Source organism: Artemia franciscana, chromosome 1 (genome assembly GCF_032884065.1).
Source record: "Artemia franciscana chromosome 1, ASM3288406v1, whole genome shotgun sequence".
Classification (NCBI taxonomy): Eukaryota; Metazoa; Arthropoda; class Branchiopoda; order Anostraca; family Artemiidae; genus Artemia; species Artemia franciscana.
In genome coordinates this window covers 70625498-70649054 of record NC_088863.1, presented here as the reverse complement: position 1 = coordinate 70649054, position 23557 = coordinate 70625498, and the positions used below count along the sequence as shown (strand labels likewise).

Genomic DNA, 23557 nt, shown 5'->3' with positions numbered 1-23557 from the left:
CTCAAAGAGAAATCACAGACTGGGACACCGGGACACAAATAACGACCGGGACACATGGAATATAAATGATGACCGAGAAACAGGGACACAACTACAATGGGGACGCCGGGGGGCACAAGGGGGATATACAAATGACGACCGGGACACAGGGAATGTTTGATTTGCAATCACCATCAACAATGCTCAAGGGCAATCATTAGAATAATGAGGTATAGATCTGAATACGGATTGTTTTTCCCATGGACAATTATATGTTGTGTGTTCAAGAGTCGGTAAACCTGACAATCTATTTATATGCACAGCAGTGGGAAAGTGAAGAATGTTGTATATTTGCAAGTTTTACGTAGTTAAAAACATATGTATATCTATCTATATTCACAAGTGGGACAGAGGGACACAACTTCAATGGCGTGTAACTGATATGACGCAAAAAAAGCTAAAAAAAGAAAAAAACATAAAAAGAAAAAAAACTTAAAAAAGGAGAAAATAAAAAAGGTAAAATACTAAAAAGAGACAAAAGCTAAAAAACTAAAAGAGCTGCAAAACAAAAAAAAAGAAACTATATATATATACATAAAAACTAGCTGTTGTTTTTATAAAAACTACTTATTATGACGTCATATGCATAGTCTTATATACTTATAATGACGGCATATGCATACAAACAAACAAACATAATGGCGTCATATAAAAAGCCTGATATATTTATAATGACGTCATATGCGTACAAACAAACAAACATACAACTTATTTTATATATATATGTACTAGCTGTTGGGGTGGCCCTTCGCGCCACCCCAACACCTAGTTGGTGGGGGCACTTCGTGCCACACCCCCCTCCAAGCCCTCCCGCTTGCGTAAGGTGTTACACGCCATATTAGTTACGCGCCATTGTAGTTGTGTCCCTGCGTCCCACCTGTGAATATAGATAGATATATATGTTTTTAACTACGTAAAACTTGCGAATATACACCATTCCTGGCTGTCCCATTGTCTGTGCATATAAATAGATTGTCAGGTTTACCGACTCTTGAACATGCAACATATATTTGTCCATGGGAAAAACAATCCGTATTCAGATCTATACCTCATTATTCTAATGATTGCCCTTGAGCTTTTTTGATGGTGATTGATAATCGAACATTCCCTGTGTCCCCGTCGTCATTTATGTATCCCCCTGTGCCCCCCGGCATCCCTGTTGTAGTTGTGTCCCTGTGTCCCGGTCATCATTTATATTCCCTGTGTCCCGGTCATCATTTGGGTCCCGGTGCCCCAGTCTGTAATTTCTCTTTGAGTGTCCCGGTCGTCATTTATTTTCCCTGTGTCCTGTTCGTCATTTATATTCCCTGTGTCCCGGTCGTCATTTGTGTCCCGGTGTCCCGGTCTCCAATTTATCTTTGAGTGTCCCGGTCGTCATTTATATTTTTTCATTTTAGTTTTTTACCTTTTTTATTTTTTTTGCTTATTTTAAGTTTTTTTCTTTTTAGATTTTTTCTTTCTTAAATTTTTTTTTGCGCCATATTAGTTACGCGCCATTGCAGTTGTGTCCCTGTGTTCCACCTGTGAATATAGATAGATATATATATGTTTTTAACTACGTAAAACTTGCGATTATACAATCTTCTTCCCTGTCATATTGTCTGTGCACATAAATAGATTGTCAGGCTTATCGACTCTTGAACATGCAACATCCGTATTCAGATCTATACCTCATTATTCTAATGTTGATGGTGCTTTGTTGATGGTGTTGATGCTTTGTTGATGGTGATTGCTCGGATATTCTCTGTGTCCCGGTCGTCATTTATATATCCCCCCTGTGCCCCTCCCCACCCGAGATGATTAGTATGGAAAACCAGGAGGAAACACAAGAGCAACGCAAAACCTGGCTTGTGGCTTTATGTCAACGAAGGCGTGTCGAGGAAACACCAGAGCTACGTGAAAACAGGCTTGCAGCTGACAGAGATAGTAAAAAAAGAAGGCGGGTCGAGGAACTACCAGAGCAACGCGAAACCAAGCTTGCGGCTAATAGAGATATTAAAAACGAAGGCGGGTCGAGGGGCCACGAGAGCAACGCGAAACGAGAATCAGTGTTGAAAGACAAAGTAAAAAACGAAGGCCTATCGAGGAACTACCAGAGCACACGAAACCAGGCTTGCGGCTGATAGAAATAGTAAAAAACGAAGGTGTGTCCAGGAGCCACGAGAGCAACGCAAAACCAGACTTGATGCTGAAAGAGAAAGTAAAAAAAGAAGGTGTTTCACTGTATTACAAAAGAAATACGTCTATAATCGCCTAGCATTCAAGTACTACCCTTCCGATGATTTTAGCCTGATTCAAGATATTCAAATCGGGACTATATCTGAAATTTGTCCCTATTGCAAGGCAATAGGAATTTAATTGAAATTAATGGTAAATTGAAATTTAATGGCTTGAAATTTAATGGTAAAACAATGGGAATGTGTTGCGCCTTAGGAAAAGTTAAGCTTCCTCAACTGGCTTACAGGGTATACGTCTATATCGAAGCGTTTTTTTGTCAAACATCAGGAAACATAACTCACTTTTCTAAATGACGTCGTTTGGGGCTCGAATCGAAGATCAAGGTGAGTTGATACAGTTCTGGAATCAAATGAAGCGGTTAACTATCCATCAGAATTTTGAAATTCCCTGGATCTCCCAGGGTTTTCACCATGCGTGCTACAACTAAAAATGGGCGTACTAGTAATAATGTTGCGAAATATTAACTCACCAAAGCTTTGCAATGGCATGCGACTTGCCATAAAAAAAAGAAAAACGTAATAGAGGCAACAATCTTGACAGGGCCTTAAGACGGTGAAGCTGTTCTTATTCCTCGCATTCTCATGATTCCAACAGATCTGCCTTTTCAATTAAAAAGATCGCAATTCCCAATTGGATTAGCATTTTCAATCACCATCAACAAATCTCAAGGGTAATTATTAGAAAAAATGCGGTATCGATCTTAATACGGATTGTTTTTCCCATGGACAACTATGTGTTGCATGTTCAAGAGTCGATAAAACGGACAATCTATTTGTATGCAGAGAAAATGGGACAGCGAAGAATGTTGTTTTTCCACAAGTTTTACACAGTTAAAAATTAGCCCCTTGTATACAAATTGCTTTAGGGGGGAGGGGTAGACTTGTGGCTCAGAGAGAAATTACCAAAAGAAAGTGTGTCGATGTATTGCAAGAGCAACGCAAAACCTGGCTTGCGGGTGAAAGAGAAACTAAAAAAAGAATGCGTGTCGAAGAATTACCAGAGTATATTAGAAGAATTACCAGTTGTGTATCTGCAAGTTATACGCAGTTAAAAATTAGCACCTTGCACAGGTGTTGCTGGGGTACGTTTAGGAAAAAAACTAAAAAATAAAGAAGAAAAATAAAAGAAAAAAAGAAAAAAAACTAAAAAAAAGAAAGAAAGAAAAACGACAAAACTTAAAAAAGAAACAAAATTAAAAAAATAATAATTAAAAAACTAGGGATGACAAGAATTCAAAAACCTTAAAAAAGAAAAACAAAACTTTGAAACTTAGTAGATATCATTGTTATAGATTGTACTTGCTTTAATAATCAAATGTCTTTGAAAAAACTGAAATAGAACACAAGGGACAATGAGAGTCCATATATAGAAGCCTGCCGTATGCCGTGCTGGGGCCCAGTGGCGAAGCCGCCGGGACCCAACTAGTTCATTATAATTAACATTATAATAAAGGTTTTACTTCTTAGGTCATTTATGGTTGTAATCTTTTCGTATGACGTCATTCATTGTCTTTCATACGAAACTGCAGTTTTTCGCCAAAAAAATTATTTTGTTTGAAATACTGCTTTTTATAATTGAAAAACATAGATGTAGCAATTTGCTATCAAATCTGCCATTAAATACTTCTTTGGAAGGTTTTAGTGCCCCACTAGATGCAAAGAAAAAAAAACAGAAAACAAAAAGATGTTTCCGATGCGGAATACCGTAATTGCAACCCCCTTTCTTTGTATTTCAAGAAAATAATTTTTTCTTTTTGTTCAAGTTAAGGGATTGTAAGTTTCTTCTAGTGGTTCTAATCGTATACTTCTTATTTCGATATGACACGATTTTAGGGTCTTCAGATTATATTTTGCTAGTATGGAACTCATTAGTCTTTTAATAGGTCACACCTATTGCTACAATGTATCATTCTTCAATTTTATTGGTCCACAAGGACTTTGGGGGGGGGTTCAAGTCACCCTCAAATACATAGTTAGTAGACCTTTCGAATATGCTGAGCAAATTTCTATCTCGGAATCATAAATGGACAATTTCGAGCCAAAAACAGTCATGGAAGGAGTTTGTAGTATAGAAAATGTATGTTCTGAACCAACTAACTCATCCATTCACTTTATTTCATTTTCAATCCATTTTACATCATTTTAATGTCAATTATTGCACATTTTTACAATTTTTCTACTCCTACATTCAATATGAAAATAGGTCCTTGGAAATCGAATTTGGTACTATTTTTATATTTTACACATTGTGAATGAGGGATTTAGGTCACCCCATCAATTTACCCCTCAATTGAATTCAAATTATTTTAAATTAAAATTTACAACATTTTTACAGTTTCCAATCCTGATCTTTAGAGCGTAACAGGTCGTGTGAAATGAGGGTTTAATGACATTCTATTTTTTCTATACTACCAATGAAATGTAATAATTTAACATTTAGTCGATAGTCCAATATACTTATCTAAATAAATTATTTTATCTTTATTTTTTTCAATAATCGTTAAAATTATACGTGTATCTCACTTCTTTAATTTCTTTTCAAGTTCAGCTGCTTTAGAAGTAAGAGGCTTACGTGCAAACAGATCAACCATTTCACCTTTAAAATCAATAGAAATAACAAGTTAATTTCCATATTTAGATGTAACACATTTCGTTCTTGTAGTCGTGTTATCCATTCCAATATCTAAATCTTCTTTCATAATAGATATACTATATTTTTTTCCATTTTCATTGGCTCAAAAGCCTCTGCATTTATTAATAAGCTATTTTATTAAATAAATTTTTTAATCAAAAATAATTTTTATGTTAATATATAATTTACTATCAAAGACTTCCATGATTTCTTTTCTTTCTGAAAATATAACGTAGTAAATATCATACGGATTGGCAGGTACTTGATCTAATAAAAGATTAATTTCTATATCAACGGTTGATCCACCGCGATAAATATTCAACTCATGGTTAGAAACATTGAAACAAAATAAAGGATATACTGTTTTAAATCAGTGTAGCTTACAGCTGTTCCACTATCGAAATTTTTACGTTTTCATTTTAAGTGCAAACATCGTTGGTAAGCTTTAGAATAATATTCATTAGCATCATTGAAATCCCATTTAAAATCTTCTTGCAAATATTTATACCCTCTTACTCTCTCTTCAATTCTATTAGTGTTCATAAGGACAAATAATCTTGCTTCTAATTGAGTCGCCAAGGGTAAACTGGGATTTAATACTAGTAACATCCATGATAACTGTATTACATCTACTTTAAAATTTCCAGCTCCCTATTTTATTATCATATTGTGGAAATCGTTTCTTTTTAATAATATTTGATGTGTACCGCCTCTAAAACACGATTAATATCTTGATAAAATCCAAATGATATTGATAGTTGGTAAATATATGCTAACAACGTGACTTTCTTTGTTTTATTAAATCTTTTAAATAAACCAGTATTAAAAGACTTAATTCGTTTTGTTGTAATGGTTCCTAAATAATTTCTTAGACCACACTGCTTTTCCATTTACGAAAAATTGATCAAAGAAAAAACGGGTTTAATTTCTATAAAGCATTGAACAAAAATAAAACATATAAACTACACTTTGACTAAAACAAATAAAAATACTCCGAATATTTCGGACCCACGTCCGGGAGCCTTTCTCGACGGAAAAAAAAGAAAATTACAAACCGACAATTTAAGACTTTTTTCGAGACATCATAAATGAAATACTACGACAAACAAAACACCGCAAAAAAAATAAACAATAAAATAAATAACAACAACTCACATTATAAAACAAAACTCCTGCACTGACGGTAATAGCTTTAGAATAAAACTAAAGCAACTGTATATAATGAAACTTTCCTCTGCCATATTCGGTGTATAAATGGAAATCTATTAAAAATGAAACATTATAAATACTTGCAACAAAACAAAAGCAGGTTACCCAACCCCAAATCCAATCAAAAATCTTAGAGGTTAATGAAACAAAGTTATAAATTATAAATTGAATAGATTTTTCCCTTTGCTATTTTAGCTGCAGTCCGTTGACTTCTTACAGCATTGACCTTGCTTTGACTTTCGTTCGCAAGGTTTTTACTTGTTTCGGGACAGTTATGCAAATCAATACTCGTTGAAGTTTTTGACTGGTCTTTAATTAAACTATTATAGATTGAATGTATCTTAAAATCCCCTTCATCTCTATTAATACTAGTACCCCCATAGATAATCTTTTTTATTTCTATAATTTCTCGGAATCTTCGTAAAAGTCCTACAGACTTATCAACAATTTTTGTCTGATCAAATAAAATATTGTGATGAGGAAAATTATATACGTGTTCCGCTATAGCAGATTCCTGAAACAATTGAATCATTTGAATATTGTCTTGTATACAATAATTGTTTCTTTTTAATCAACATTTATTATATATCAGTTTTATTAAATAATTTCATTAAAAAATTTTGAAATCTAGAAAATATTCAATACTTTCTTCATTCATATCAATTAATCTACCTGATTCATCTGTTATAGTCAATTTTGTTCGTTGATATATTCGTTTCGATTGACTGGAAGACATTGCGTTTCTATAGGAATCTCACAGAGCAGCCTTCCTGGTTCTGTTTTTGGAGCAAAACTCCTGATCATTTCAGAGGTGGCATTCCCATTCACAATTGAACTATCCATAAAACGAGGAGTCAATAAGTATTTTATCAACATTTCTTGTAATATTTGGTACTTTAGTACCTTCATTTTATTTACTACTTAGTTCAGCTTTATTTTCAAATCCTAAAATAAAGCTAAAATCACTATTAAACCAAAATTTATAATTTTCTTTCAATATAATTACAAGTTTCATTGCTGCTAGACTAGATGGTATACTAATTGGGTATCGATCTAAGGAAAAATTGAAATAGCGATTTAAGAAATAATTTAAAATCTCTTCATCATACAACCCATTGGGAATAAGAACGTTTACCCATTCAGCTTTTTTTTTCTTTACTCAAACCTATTGTTTTTAAATTGATCACTAATATTATACCATGATTACCATAGTGAACATTGAGTTAACGCTATTGTATAATCAGTGTTTCGTTCTAGCTTGTTCTGATTACTTGTAGATCTCACTTTACTTGAAGACTGTTCGATTTCACTTTTATTACCACTATTAATAGTCAAAACCATTTAATAAGAATTATTATTATTATTTAAGAATTAACGACGCTTCTTGACTACTATGGTCCCTGTGTCAGCCCTGCAGTGCATTCCTGCCGCGTGATTCGATCTCTGGGTCCTGTATTACCAAGCTAAGGTCAAATCCACTGCGCCATCACAGGACCCATTTAATTGGAAAGTATTCATCTTCGTAAAGTTCAAGTTCTGAGATAGTTGTTGTAAATAGTATTATAGTCATTTTTCTTAATAGTTTTATTTTTGAATAATGAATCGAGCAGGTCAATAGCTTCATTTCTCACTCCATCAGTTGTATTTCCAGAATCTCTGCTACCTAGCAAACTACATAATTTTTCCATCAAATCTTTTGCATTCATATAAATCCCAGTTCCTTGCCAAGCTTGTATAATATCAAAGTTATCTCTAATAACTTTTAACCTTCTTCTGTAATTTTTTATAAACTGAGACTTTTTTCTAATTCACTAAATTTGACGCCTTTCATCTTTCCTCCGTATATTTGATTAAGTGTTCCTGAATCATCTATTACCTCATTTCAGTGTGTGTAATTGTCAAAATAAAAACTAGGCATTTCAAAATAGGATTGCGTAGAATCATAATAGTTACTGATATCTCTCAAAAATTCAGCATCTATCCCAGAATTGGTATTAGCAATGAAATTTGGCTTAGTTGGGGGTAAAATGGCTTGACTTTAGTGAGACTGATTGCTTGCTTGTAAACTAAATGCGTTAAATAAAGATTCATCCAATCATTTCAATTATCTTTTTAAATTTATATCATTTAATATAATTTATCATTAATATTTTTATCTTCTGCTTCAATGATTTGAGCGCCCAAATTTTTATCATAGTCACAAAATGGAGCTTGTTCTAAGAAACATTTATGAATTATATTTCCAGTGTATTCTCCTGATGAGCCCTTATGTTGGGTGTTGCCTTTGAATTATTTGTCTATATTATTTTTTCTATTGTTCGGTAAATGACGACTTATACCTATTGACGACATGACTGCCTGTCCATGGATTATTCTTTATGGTTGATTGTGTGTGGCTATGCTGTTTGACCTATGTGATTGTATGGATGAGTAGGGTTAAGGCCTCATTCAAGTGCTGGTCTATATTAATCACTAGTTTAGGAAAACAGTCTTCCTTTTCTCCTTCTGTCTCTCTTTTTTTTCTCTCTTTTTTTTGTTTTTTTTTTGTGTTTGTGCTGTTGCATTGGTGATTTCTCTTTTCATGATATGTTTTTAACTACGTAAACTTGCGAATATACAACATTCTTCGCTGTTTCATTGTCTGTGCATATACAAAGCCTTATATACTTATAATGACGTTTTATGCAAACGCTCTTTTTACAAACAAACAAACATGCATACATACAACTTATTTTTATATAGATAGATAGATAGATATACATATACAATACAAATTAACTACGTAAAACTTGCAAATATACAACATTCTTCGCTGTCCCAGTGTCAGTGCATATAAATAGATTGTCAGGTTTACCGACCCTCGAGCATGCAACGTACAATTGTCCATGGGAAAAACAATCTGTATTAAGATCTATACCGCATTTTTTTAATGATTGCCCTTGAGCTTTGTTGATGGTGATTGCTAATGCTAATCGAATTGGGAATTGCAATCTTTTAAATCGAAACGGCAGATTCGTTGGAATCATGGGAATGCAAGGAATAAAAACAGCCTCACCCTCAAAAGGCCCTGTCAAGATTGTTGCCTCTATTACGTTTTCCATTATTTTGTTTTTTACGGCAAGTTGCGTGCCATTGCAAAGCTTTGGTGGGTGGATATTTCGTAACAATATTATTGGTACGCCTATTTTTAGTTGTAGCACGTGTGGTGGAAAGGGAATTTAAAAATTCAGGCGGATAATTAACCGCCTCATTTGGTTCCAGAACTGTGTCGACTGACTTGTAAAGGACTGCCTGGTCTCGAATCTTGGTCAAAACAATATTGTTGATTTCGTGGACGTCTTTATTCTTGGCTGCCAGAATCGCTCGTTCTTTTAGCCATTTATGATTTTTATAATTTTTTAGAATATTCGGATATACTTTTTCAATCAATTCATTTTTGGACGTCACTAAATTACAGAATTCAGCAGGTAGTTGTATACGTCCTGAAAATGAGTCTACTGGGAGCTTTCCGTTTCCAATTGCCATCAATTGATCTGAAATTGTTTGACCAGAGTCATCGTTTTGCAATCGGACACGCATATTTTCAGTTAATTTTAATGTCTTTACGTGTGACCATAAATAAGAATTTTTCAGACAAGCATTCATTTCCTCTGCAGGGATAGATCTAGGTATTATAGGTAATGTTTGCCTGAGTTCTCCCTCAAGCAATATTGATGGGCTGCCAAAGGGTTTCGAATTCCCTCGCAAATCTCTCAACGATTGATCCAGTGCCTCGAGCGATTTTTTGTGTGCTATTGTGCAGTCGTCCCAAATAATAAGTTTGCATTGCTGCAATACTTTACCCATCCCAGATGATTTGGAAATATTGCACGTGGGAGTTTCCGTAGAATATAAAATTCAGAGGCGATTTCAAAGCGGAATGAGCAGTTCTTGCACCAGGCAGCAACGTTGTGGCTATTCCAGACGTCGCAAGTGCCAACGCTATGTCATTTTTTGATCGGATTGATGCCAGAATCAATTTTATCACAAATCTTTTACCAGTATTTCCTGGCACATCCAAAAAGAAGATTTCTCCAACGTTGTTATCGACACAATGCATTATCTTATCATTAATGTCATTTTGCTCAGACGTTAAATTAGAAATGTTATTTTGTACATGCGACAATAGATCACTCGTGCTGTAACTTTGTTCACGATCCAATTCTGCACATGTTGAAACAGCAGCGTTACGATTAGCTGAAGGCATTTCCAAACCCTGAAGAGGTTTGTTTGCCATACATACGCACAAATCTTCAATAATAACTAAAGTATAGTTATAAATTTTTGATGTAAAATCGAAAGTCATATCTGACGTCTCTAGCCGTTTTCGATGGAGTATATCCTTGGCCATTTTCGATTTATATTTTTCCAATAACTCTGTAGGAGCAGAAGGAGAGCAGGTCATTAGTATGATTCCAAAGAATGCACGAATTTGACTTGGAGTTGACGTTTCGCACGCGTCATTGATGCAGTAATCCCAGTGTTGGTCATTCTCCAATAGATCCAGGGCTTGGCATGCACTACGGTAAGTGTCATGTGTAATACAGTTTACAGTTCTCAAATACTCAAAGGACGTCGGATCTTCCAGCCTGATATCTTACGAATTTCATCGATATCACTGATTTCGGACTGCAAGCCAATGTAAATGTAATAGATAAATCTGAACGACCATAGAGGCGAACATACGCAATAGCATCTTGAGCATATTCATGCATGTGACGGGTACTGCCAGCATGTGACGAAAGTAAAATCGTTAGTCTTCCAATGTTTGTGGTATTACCGTCATTTACAAATACATCTCGCAATTGTTCAGAGCGGAGCTTGGTCTGATTCAGACGGATAAATAGCAAACGTTCTGATTCAATTTTTGCATACATATCAACGATGTATTGGTGAAACAATTGACGGCATTTTAAAATATAATGGTCTTCATCCTGCTAAATCATTAGTCTATAGGAATAATAACGCATTGCGCCGCATTTCTTATCTGTTTGTTTGTTAGTGGATGGATCTTGCAATTTATTATTAAAGTGATAGCCCTTGGCTCCATCTCAAAAAATGATAGGATCTTGTAAGGCATCATAGCATCGATGAGTTTCAGCAATTCTTGCCAACTGAGCGTTTCGCTTATGAAAAATAATATTTCGAGGTAAAAACTGATCACCGACCATAATGATTGCCACTTTGTCGATAGTTGGAGCATTGTATCTGCGCATATGTTGGCCAGTAGGCGTTTTGTCAGCGTAAATAACAATTTTATGCGTATCAGTAGGCATCAAATCGATGGCTGTTTTGAACAGACGCACTAAATTAATATTTTCATAGAAAAGATGTTGCAATTGGGAAACGATAGTCTTTTCAACGTCGGGAGAAATTTCGCAACGTGCATTCAATTCAGAATTTCTATCGCTGATGAAGTAAAGTTGTAAAAATTTATGATTCTCGCCTGAGAATGGTAGAAGGGACCCTACTCTATGATAAATTTGCCCTTTTACTTTGAAAGTGGGCATAAATTGATCTTGATTTTCGATTTGGGCACCAAACGACGTCATTTGAAAACATGAGTTATATTTTCTGATGTTTGACAAGAAACGCTTAGATTCTGACGTAGTTCCAGTAAGCAAAGTCTTCAATGGCTCTGGTGGTACAGCCTGTTGAGGAAGTTTAACTTTTCCTGAGGTGCAACACATCCCCATAGTGTCACCATTAAATTTCAAGGCTTGCAATAGGGACAAATTTTAGATATAGTCCTGATTTGAACACATCTACTCAAGCTATAATCATTGACTGGGCTGTACCTGAATGCCAATCGACAATTTTTAGGTTGCTCTTGTGATTCCTCGGCTCGCTTTCTTTTGGTGATTTCTCTTTGAGACGCAAGCCTGTTTTTCCGCTGTTTTTGTGATTCCTCAGCACGCTTTCTTTTCAAACTTTCTCTATTAGTCGCAAGCCTGTTTTCACGCTGTTGTTGTGATTCCTCGGCATGCTTTCTTTTCATACCTTCTCTATTAGCTTTTGATTCCTCGGCATGCTTTTTTTTCATACTTTTTCTATTAGCCGCATGCCTGTTTTCACGCTGTTGTTGTGATTCCTCGGCAGCCTTTCTTTTCATACTTTCTCTATTAGCCGCAAGCCTTTTAGCATTGAGTTTTTGAGCAGCTTCCTCGGTTGTTGCCATTGTAGGTTCTTCTGTCACGTTAAAATCTATATTAAAAATTTCTCTTTTAAAGGCCTCCTTATATACTGATAATGACGTCGTATACAAAGCCTTTGACGTCATAACAAACATGACGTGAGTCGAGAAACATCTTCATGATGGCATAATACTCAATCCTTATAATAACGTCAGTCGACAAACATGCATGACGTCAGTCAACGCACAACACACAAACAACTTATTTATATATATATATATATATATATATATATATATATATATATATATATATATATATATATATATATATATATATATATAGATAACATAATCACCAACATTGAATTTGTTTATGGATGGTTTTTGAACTTAAACATTAGGAAATGAATTAGTGTTGAGATTCTTTTCATTCCATTTCTTAATCGCTTTTACTGGTTTCGTTTTGATGGATCTATGATAAGAATTGTTACAATTGTCAGTGAAAGAGGATATTACATCTATCCAACATTTTGTATTGTTATTAATAAAATATTTTCATAAATTCTCTTTGATTATTCTATTAGACCGTTTAACAATTTGAGCTTTCAATTCATTTTCAGATGAGAATCCATATATTTCATAACTCTTAAAAAATACCTAAACGTTATTCATAGGAAATTCTCTACCCTGATCTGTTTGTAATTTTTTAAGTTTTCTATTTTTAAACAAACCCTTAAGACATTAAAACCTTCCTTACATCAGCCTGCCACTGGTCATCGATACTATGAATGTAAACGCGTCTTCTTTTAAATGTATGGTAATCTGGATGATGTAAAGAACAATCTTACACCATCCAAAGAACATTTCTTTGATTTTAGTTTTTGATACAGTTGAACCATGCTCTTTTAATTTTCAATGTAGATCATCAATCCCTGAAAAGTTTGAATAATAGGATTCTAAAAGAAATTTCTACGCTACTCTAACCAGTACAAAAACCTCTTCCTTTTATCCAGGGTTTTCGCTCATTGCTTCTTTTTTTAAACGACTGTTCTTGCAACCAGAATATGAACAAATACCTTTAATAATTGGCACTTCGTTTCTTTTTGATACTGTCTGAGTTAAAGACTCGGTTGCAGTAATTTGTTTACATAGCATACAATCAGCCTCAATTTATTACAGAATTAAATTACTGAACAAATTTAAATTATTAAACATATTAATAAACACCAACAGACTTCTACATTCTCCACAAAATTTCAAGAGTAGTAAATAATAAACAATAAAATTCCTCGGGCTTGACTATTTTTAAGATTTGGAATTCTGTTTAATAAAATCAGCTCTTAATAAATGGCTGACATTGCAGAAGTGATTAAAAGTTGTTTACAAAAAAAAATCAAAATTCGTCAGTTTAAAAAGATAACAATGGATGATTTGCTGTCCTTTGCTAAACACAATAATTTAAAGACTATTGGCAAAAAACTTAATATATTCAATACCATCAATGATCATCTTAATACTGAAATATCAATATGCGACCATTATATTCAATCTCCAGGAAGTGCAACAAGCAAAAAGCAGTGTTACTATAACATTGAACCTGAAATTAAAGTAAATTTAGAAAATGAAATCAAAGAATAGAATGAAATTGTTTTAGATCTCAAACTTCAAATTAATTGTGTACAAAATAAAGCTATTACTTAACTTTAATTTTTTAAATCAAAACATATTTCAAGTGCTGTAAATTGTATTGAAGTGAAAAATCAAATAAAAAGTAATTTAATAATCAAATAGAAGTTAACAAAAAGGATGTTGATGAAAATCGACAATTCAATCGAGAAATAACTGGTAGAAAGACTGTTAAAACAATAGAAGTTCCAAATATCCCAGAGTATATATCTAAAGAAGAAGAACATGATAGTAATTCAAGTATTCAATGGATAAAAGGAAATCCCCTTACAGTTTATATTTCAATAAATTCAAATGGTTCTGATTTTGGTCTAGTTTTCGCCTCTGTTATTAGAAAATTTAAAAAATAGAATGAATGATTTAATAGTTCAATATATAGTTCAATAGCATAGTTAATAGTTTGACATCATTTTTAATATTTTATTCTCAGGAAGATAATGAAGAACTATAACCTATCCATTATAACAGCTACTCCTGGATTTCTAATAAAAATAGTGACGTCAAACAAAGCCGTCCAAATAGTAACCAAAGGAACATACACACATTGGTCATAGAAAATACACCTAGATTAAGCTTACAATTTGAAAATCCGACGGAATTGATTATCGAATGACAAGATTACCAAATCATGTGGAAGATACTTGTAAAGAATTGCCCAAATTTATAAAAAAAAGGTTCCATTTATATAAAAAAATGATAATAAATACTTTCTTTGAACAATACTGTTTTATCATCCTCGAGCTAATAATCCTGCAGACAGACTATAAAACTATCAAAAACATGAAAATGAATTCAGCTTTAAGGGGATTACTAACTTTCCTATCTATATTTAAGTGGTTAGAGATCATAGTCCTAAAACTAAGATTAATGGAAAAACAGATACACATGTGGTTAATATGCTCTATTTTGGTGATCATTCTGTTTTAATTAGAGATTTAAGCAGATTATTGAGAACTCAAATTACTAAACATACATCAAAAATTTATTTTTGCACCTACTGTGGAAGTCATTTGACAGAAGAACAAAGGTTTGAAAACATACTAAAAAGGATAAATGTGAAGATCCTGACATCATTATGCAAAAAATAGGATCTAAAATTAAATTTAAAACATAGTTAAACAAATTAAAGTGCCTTACTGCATTATAGATTATTTTGCATCGTATAATGAAGAATTAACTAAAAAAAAGGTATTAACACAATTAAAGTAGCAGAGTAAAAGCTATTTACTTCTGGATTCCAAGTATGTTGTTCTTTTGATACAACACAAAATAAATATTACAAATCTTTGGTGAAGCTAGTAGCGGGGATTTTGTAACTACTATAACAGAAGTGCTTGCAGAAATAGCCAATGAGTGTGAAAATAAACAGAGAGATAATTGTTATACACAAGAACAAGCAAGAGGAAATGAAATAATACAACTATTAAGATATGTCATATTTGTTGAAAGCAAATACTAGATAATAATTTTCATTTACATCACGAACATATGACTTATAGTATAGGTGGATTTACTCATGCAGAATGTAATAAGAAATTTAGAATTCCTAAACCTATCCTTATTGTCATGCAAAATTTCTCAAAATATGACTCAGTTATTTCTTAGAGAATTAGTACCAGATAACGGAAGTTTTGATTCAGAAGAGAATTTTAAATTATTTTATAAGACAAAAACTGTTAATAAAACCCAATACAAAATGCGTTTCATAGATTCACTCCGTTTTATAGCTTCATCGTTAGATCAGCTTTCTGAAGATTTAGCTAAATGTGAATATAAATATATTTCAATTGTTTAAGAAATAATATGCGTATACTTCTGATGTATTTCAGAATACTGAAGTATTCAAAGAAATAATGAAAAAGGCATATATCCATATGAATATATTGATAGCTTTGAAAAAATAAATGATACAGAATTCCCCTCAACAGACCAGTTTCATTTTAGAATAACTGAAAATATTCCTGAAGAAGAATATATAAGAGCCAAGTCTATTTGGAAATTATTTAAATGGAAAACACTATTAAGATTTTTATGAAGACATTAAAGCTGACCTCCCAGTAAAATTCGATACTTCAGACAAAAAAGATAACCCGAATAACTTTTCTGCATTCAATAAGAAGTGATAAGGCATGATGAAAGATGAATTATCCGAAACATTAATGTCCGAATTTGTAGGTTTAAGATCAAAAGTATGTGCTACTTTAATAGAGGGTGACGATAAAAAAGAAAACAATGAAAAAATTTGAAAGGCATCAAAACCAGTATCGTTAAAGATGAAATAGGATTATGAAGTTCAGCTATAAGCTTCAATATTAAGGCTACAAGCTTCAAACCCCTAGCTATAAACTTCAAATTGTAAGCTATAAGCTCCATAGTTGAATTTTACTTATTTAAATTTTTTATCAAGTTAATGGATGAAAAAGCACCTATTAAAGTAAATGAATGTGGAAAAAAATAAAAAAATTAAAAATAAACATTTTCTAGCACCTCAATGGCCATTTCGGCTATTGATTTGTAAAAAATCTGGATGTAGTAAAACCAATTTTCTCCTAAACTTCATTTATGATAACCTATACTTTCAAAAAATTTATCTGTATGCTAAAGATCTTGAAGAAGATAAATTTGAAGATTTAATGACTAACCTGAATGTGTTGAGAAAAAACTGACATGGATACTTTTGCGAGTAATGATAAAAGTGATACCTTCACATAAATGACGTAGATTGTAAAGATCAAAATTTAGGTATCTTTGACAATTTTTTAACAGAAAAAGATCAGAAAAAATTGAAGATTTGTTTTTGAGAGGTATAAAGTGAAATTCATTAATAATCTATATTTTTCAGAGCTGTTTTGATACATCTAAAATAATAAGATTAAACTGTGACTATTTTGCATTTTTCAAGTGATGTAATCCAAAAGAAATTGATACAATCCCACAAAACCATGCATGTGACTTGAAAAAAGAAAAACTTATCAACTACTTTAATGAGGTAATAAATAATCATGGATTTTTAATTGACTAGAAAACAAATCATGGATTCCTCAAGTACAGAAAAAACTTGGATATTCGCTTAATAAAACTTTCGTACACTAAAAGATCGGAAGTATATATGTAACGAAAGCAGATTACTGGATGGTGATGGTTATTTTGATTTACAATTGAAAATATTAACTAATATAGGTAATCCAAAATCCGAGAAAGATGGTATCAATTTACAAAATGTGAAAATTATTTGAAACAATTTCAAGGGTGAAGTTGTTAACAAACAATTCTTAAAAATTAGTATTTAAGTGAGGATATTAATAGACTAACTAAAATTTAACAATCATCTGACAATATATTGAATAGAGTTTAGTAAAAAGAACTTAAAAGTAACAAAAAAATATTAATGTAGAAAATGGAAGAATTAGAAATGTAGCAATCCCAAACAATGGGGCAGGTGCAGTTAATTTTACAACATTAATGACGTTCACTTCTGAAAAGGCTGCATTCGTCCTTTTTTGATTAAATTAAGTGAAAGTTATGATAATCTAGAATATGTTGTTGTAAATATGCTGGAAAAATATCCAGGTGAAAGGATTCAAATAAAATGAAAGAGAGATTAAAAGAAATTAAGTCTATGAAGTTTCTTGGAAAGAGCATTACAAAAATCCTTACCTTAGTTTTTTATCTTTGATAATAATTCTCTATTGAATGGAAGAGTATACACTTCATTTATCAGAATTTCAAAAACAAAAAATTGAAACCTATTTAGATTCAAAACAAAAATGTAAAGTGCCAGTAATACATACAAAAGTGAATGAACGAGAAACTGTTTAACTATTACTTTATAAAAGACAGGTGACTAAGATTGAAAAGATAAAATTTAAAATAAAATGATGTGATATTGATCTATCCTTCAGACAGCTACTTCAAAATATTCCAAGATTATAGTTCTTATCTCATCTTGATAAATTTGAAATCAATAAAAAATATGAACTTATTGAAAACACAATTCATTTACCCCTTCTTCAAAATGTAAAAATAAACAAATGTCTTAAGAAAAATGAAAATTGCCGATTTCGAATAGCAAATATAATTTTTGGTAAAGAATCTGTTAAATTATTGCTTAAAAGAAAACAAATTGACCAAGGGAAAAAAGATAAAGAGGTCTATATAATTATATCGAATCATCAACTAATTCAAAATGGTGGCTTACTTCCATTTGTAATACCATTAGCAGCTGCAATAAGTAAAGCTCCTCTTACAAGTCGTGCAGCTGCATTAGAAACATATGCTGTAAAAAATATTGTTGATAATATAGACTGAAATTTGTTGTTTAATAAAATAATAATAAAATAAAATATAAAATATTTAATGAAATATTGTTGGTAATAGACTGATTCTTCGAACGCTAAAGGGGAAGGTTTAACATTACTGGGGACTTTATCAAACGGTAGAAATTTAAAGTTACCAGGTACACACAAAATATTTTTATATGGATCAGAAGTGGTTATCAAAACTCCCAAAAAAGATTGTAGACCCAAAAACGTTGCTGAAGGTGATATTTCACAATTCAAAGAATGTTCGCTCCCAAAAAACGGGGAACTTCAGAGAGCATTGAAAATCATATGATACCGTTCACAAACATTTATGTATGGCATGAATTAGGTCATATTCCTTATTTTTGAGGTTTTTTTCTCGAAATACCTTACTAAGTAATAAAAAGAAAAAAAGTGCTCTAATCAATTATGACTATACGGGATCACCTGGGACGCATTGGACTTGCTATTTCAATGATCCTAAGTACTTATTTGTAGAATTTTATGATTCTTTTGGAATTCAACGTGGAAATAAAATAGGCAACTACTTAAAGGCTACAAATAAGCAAACTTGCCTATCATTTCAATCAAGTCCAAAATTTTAACGATGTGAATTGTGTCCTGTGGTGGCGCAGTGGGTTTGACCTTAGCTTGGTAATATGGGACCCAGAGATCGAATCATTCTGCAGAAATGCACTGCAGGGCCGACGCAGGGACCTTAGTAGTCAAGAAGCGTAGTTAATCTGATACAATACGGTGTGAATTGTGGTCATTTGTGTTGATTGTATAAAAAGGAAATTTAAGGCAATGGATGGACAGATTTACTTTTAAAGTTTATTTTCTAATATAAAAGGAAGAAGATTGAGAAAAGAGATTAAATGTTTATCTAAGAAGTTTTAAATATTATAGAAATTTTAATGATGCTTTTTTAGTGTCCAAATTTATATATAGTGCGTCAGGCTTATCTGCTTTTGCTTTGTTACCCCTCGCCTCCTTAAATCTTGGGACAGTTCTGATTGAAATACTTAAAAACTATCCAGCAATAGCAGAAAGAAAGGATGAGTAAACTGATTATTCATTTTATTTAGAATTGCTGGCTATGAATAAATCAAGTGAATTGGTTAATGAGGAAATAATTAGACGAGAAAAGAATTACGCAAAACATTACAGTTTTTTCCTCGTGAAAATATATCAAATAAGTGAAATTAAATGGTTATAAATATAGCGTGAAGTCTGTCACATAAATAAAATCCTTTTCACTTTTCTTTCGCTCTTCATAATACTTATTTCCTTAGTTTAAAAATCATATAAAATAAAGTTAATAGCCCCTTTGAACTTAATCTAGCCTACAAGTAATATTGTCTCTTGAACCAAGTAGAAATTTTTCACGCAATAAGGTCATAGGTTTTATTCAGATAATTAATAATTATCTCGTATCTTTTGGTGGGTTTAGTAAAACTTAATAATTTATACATATTCAGAATCCTCATTAAAAGAAAATTCGATTGATATGTATATTGAAAATTTACATCCTCCCAATGAAATAAAAAAACATGATGGGAAAATAAATAAAGGTTATTTTTTTCACATTTCGAATAAAGATGGCGTATGTAGCATGCTTTTCTGCAAAAACATTACACTGCAATTTCTCACGATTTTCTCGAAGATTCTTATGCTCATTAATTACGCATTCGATTCCAAGATCTAACTAAAGAAGTTGGTTCTAGTTTTGATTTTGTTATAAGAATCTTCATGTTGAAGGTGTCAAAGGAAATACCAGCTATGTTCCATAAGGATTATTTAGTGCCACTTGGAATTCTAATTCAAGTGAGAGGGATATTCTTCTTGGAATATGGAAGAAATAGAATGAATTTAAAAAAAGAGAACCAATTAAATAAACCCGATCGAAAATCTGCTATCAGTAACAGTATTGACAATTACATAATGATACTTGAAAATATAACAGCCACATTGTGAGCTCTTTGAAAATATTGTGCCTTGAAGTTTGATAAAAATATATTCAGTGTACTATCGTTGAAAGAAGAGAATTTTTGGCAGTCAAACATCAATCCGGTGAAGCAATAATGAAGTTAAACATATCAGAAAATGGTCTTTAATATTTATTTGTCCTCGGCTATGCTAAAACAGGACAGTTATTTAATTATTAAAAAAAAAACATATGAGCGATACAGGTTATAGTGATGGTGAGTTTAATGAGCATTGTCTGAAGACGTATTTGATTTTCAACTGTCAGACACTAATTAATATTATTTCGTTTAATCAAAGAATATCCGGGACTGGAAGTTTGTGGAGAATACAGTAAGAATCAAGTAAAAATGAGAAACCTACTATTAATGGTTTAGCAAACGACATGAAATATATTTGGAAATATTGAGGATGGTGTTTTGCTTTTTTTTATAGGTTTTCTAATAATTTTATTACTCTTACTAAATAAAATCTATGTAACCTTATTTGATTTTTATTATATTTTTTCGATAATTATATTATTATCGTATGTTACTTCAGAGATCTAAATTCTATAAGGTTTAACACATAAATACAAACCATCTTTCTTCTAAAACCATACACGCGACATGTTACTCATATGCCAACTAACTAAATAACGGGTCATTACCTAAAGTTTTTTTTAAACAGCTGAATATTGTTTTAAAATGTACTTGTTAAACCGGCTTCTGAAATAGAGCTCTATTAAAAAAATCAGACGCGATTGCCTACAGGTTTCTGACGCTTATTTGGATTGCTTTCCAGAACTCTTTCACCGAGTAAATAATTCTGGGGAAAAAAAGCAAAGGTTATTTTAGACAATCTTTTTGTGTTTCATTTGACATATAGAATCACTTTAAAAAATTTTTGGCTACTGCGCTTGAATCTGTAGCCTTCAGGCTTTGGGGTCGAGTGTTGTTAGCCAGTTGCGCTACAGAAACTTGTCTAGAGTTATCTACTAATGAGATGGTAATAAAAAAATGGTTTAGAAAATCGATCTCATAAAGTGACAACCTAGCAGTAGGAGAACCTTTTAAGTGATATGAGAATGGAAAGAAATATAATCGAACTATTTGGAATGAAGACTTAGACTTTGAAATGGGAAACAGGTTTACAGGAATGAAATGTGTTATAACTAAATATGGAAATAAAATCATTGTTACTATTCCTTTTAAATGTTAAACGGTTGATCTATTTGCCTCCAAGTTTTTTGATTCTGAAGAATCTGATCTTGAAAAGAAATTTAAGAAATTAGATAAAAGTATTTGATTTCTAAGAAAAAATTTAAAGAAAAAATTTTATTTCTAAGGACCTGTTTTCATGTTGAATGTAGGGATAGAAATTTGTCAAAATATGAAATAATTGATATTAAAATGATGTAAAATGGACTGAAAATGGTGTAAATTAAATGAATGAGTTAGTGGTCAAGAAAATACATTTTTTGATACTACAGTGTCGTTCCAATATTTTTCACTTTAAAGGGGCATTAGAACTGTTGATTTCCGATTAAACGAGCCCTCCCTCTGTCATATAAGATTACCGGCCCAATACACCCTGACAATAATAATAAAAAAGGGAAAAAATGTATAAACACCCAACTGTGATCTGGCCTCTGGCAAAAAAGCCAAAATTCCACATTTCTGTATATAGGAGCTTAAGATCACTACAGTAGGGTTCAAAAATTGTATATCGTCAGTAAGCATCAAAACCCTGTAATATTGATGCTTCCTGTTAATGCATCAAACATTAAGCAATTTTATAGGTTTTGTTTTCTTCTAGGATTTTTGTGATTTTCACTGTTTCTTGTCTTTTAGCCACACATGTCATGTAGGACTCAATGCGATCATCCTTGTCGCTTTCATTCCGACTGTATATATTGTGGTTCACTAGTTTCATTTAAGATTCGTAGATGTGCTGGTTCTCACATGTCTTCTCTTTTGTGCATCATCTTTGTGTATCACACAATACATTTTCCCATACCTTTTGCAGTAGCTATTAGGATTTATTCAAAATTATTTTCAAAAAATATTATTGGTACATACTCAAATAAACAAATGCACAGTTGCTTGTTTAAAGATAGTAGATATAATTATTCATTATGCTTGGGTTTAAAGTCATGATGACACCTCGCAGAAATAGGGTTTTGGCGTTCTCAATAGTTTGTCTTATAAACGAATATTTCTTTGTTATTTAGTTCCGCTTTTTACTTTTTGTGATTTCGTTGACACAGCTATTGTAACCGAATATTTCTTTGCGCATCATTCTCGTTTATTAGAACTTCGGCCATTTTTTATACTTTTTTACTTTAGCTACTGGGATTGGTTCTGGTTGCCCATGTTGTTCATTTTCGACCCCTGGGAATTTATATTTTCGGGTCGTCCTCCTGATCTCGTCTAGTTTGATTGGTAAAGGTCATAATAACCACTCACAAAACATTACACATAAATAATCACATAACTCATAAACATAACTCATAAAACAGCACCCATAAACATTGTGTCTAAATATCTATTTTAGTAAAGAATTGACGACAAAACTATATTTCAATTAAATGAGACAATTAACAGAAAAATTTATTCTATTTTCTCTATATCGTCTAAGAAATCGGTTGCATCGTTGATCCATTTTAACAGTAATATCAAATATTCCGAATTGTCGTATAATATACCTATTTTTGATCCATTGTGGAATTCTAAGAAGATAGCTACAAAACTGGAAAAGTGAACGCGGATACCTTTTTATCATTTTTGCTCAAAAACTTCAAAAATGGAACAATGAAAAATACATGAGGTGCAAACTTTGAATTATAAATTATCTCAAGTGTTTGTTTATCAAAATGACCTTTCACCTTGACTAGCAGGCCATATGTTTTCTTAAGTTTACCAAATACAGGTCATAACACCAACTCCTGCGTAACTTTAATTGACGGACCAAAAGGCAACCCAAGGTGCCTACATTAATGGATACATTAATGTAGTAAAATGTTGTCAGCTTCAAAAATAACGATTATCGTTAAGTGGAGCTAAAAGAGTCTGGTGGTTAACATTGTCATATGACCCTTCAAAGTTTAGGAATGCAGCAATTAGGGCATTATTTTGGAAAGGGACTCATTTACTGCATTTGTTAACAATATAAAAGCATCTGTTGAGGAATGGTTTCTCCTGAAGTGATTTTAAGTAGGAGGTATCATATTATTCTTCTTGGCAAACCAAAGGAGTCGTTCGTAAATCATTTTCTTCATTAATTTCCCCAGCACTGGAGTAATCATTGTAGG

At 32.2% G+C, this 23557-nt stretch overlaps 1 long non-coding RNA gene across 1 annotated transcript; it reads right to left on the bottom strand.

Moving 5' to 3' along the window:
* Positions 1-13450: 13450 nt before the first annotated feature.
* On the bottom strand, positions 13451-20886 carry LOC136041423 (uncharacterized). Its single transcript, XR_010621030.1, has 3 exons — positions 20845-20886; positions 18177-18254; positions 13451-13889 (listed from the first exon to the last, which is right to left on the bottom strand). It is a non-coding gene; the product is annotated as an uncharacterized LOC136041423 (long non-coding RNA).
* Between the last annotated feature and the right edge of the window lie 2671 nt (positions 20887-23557).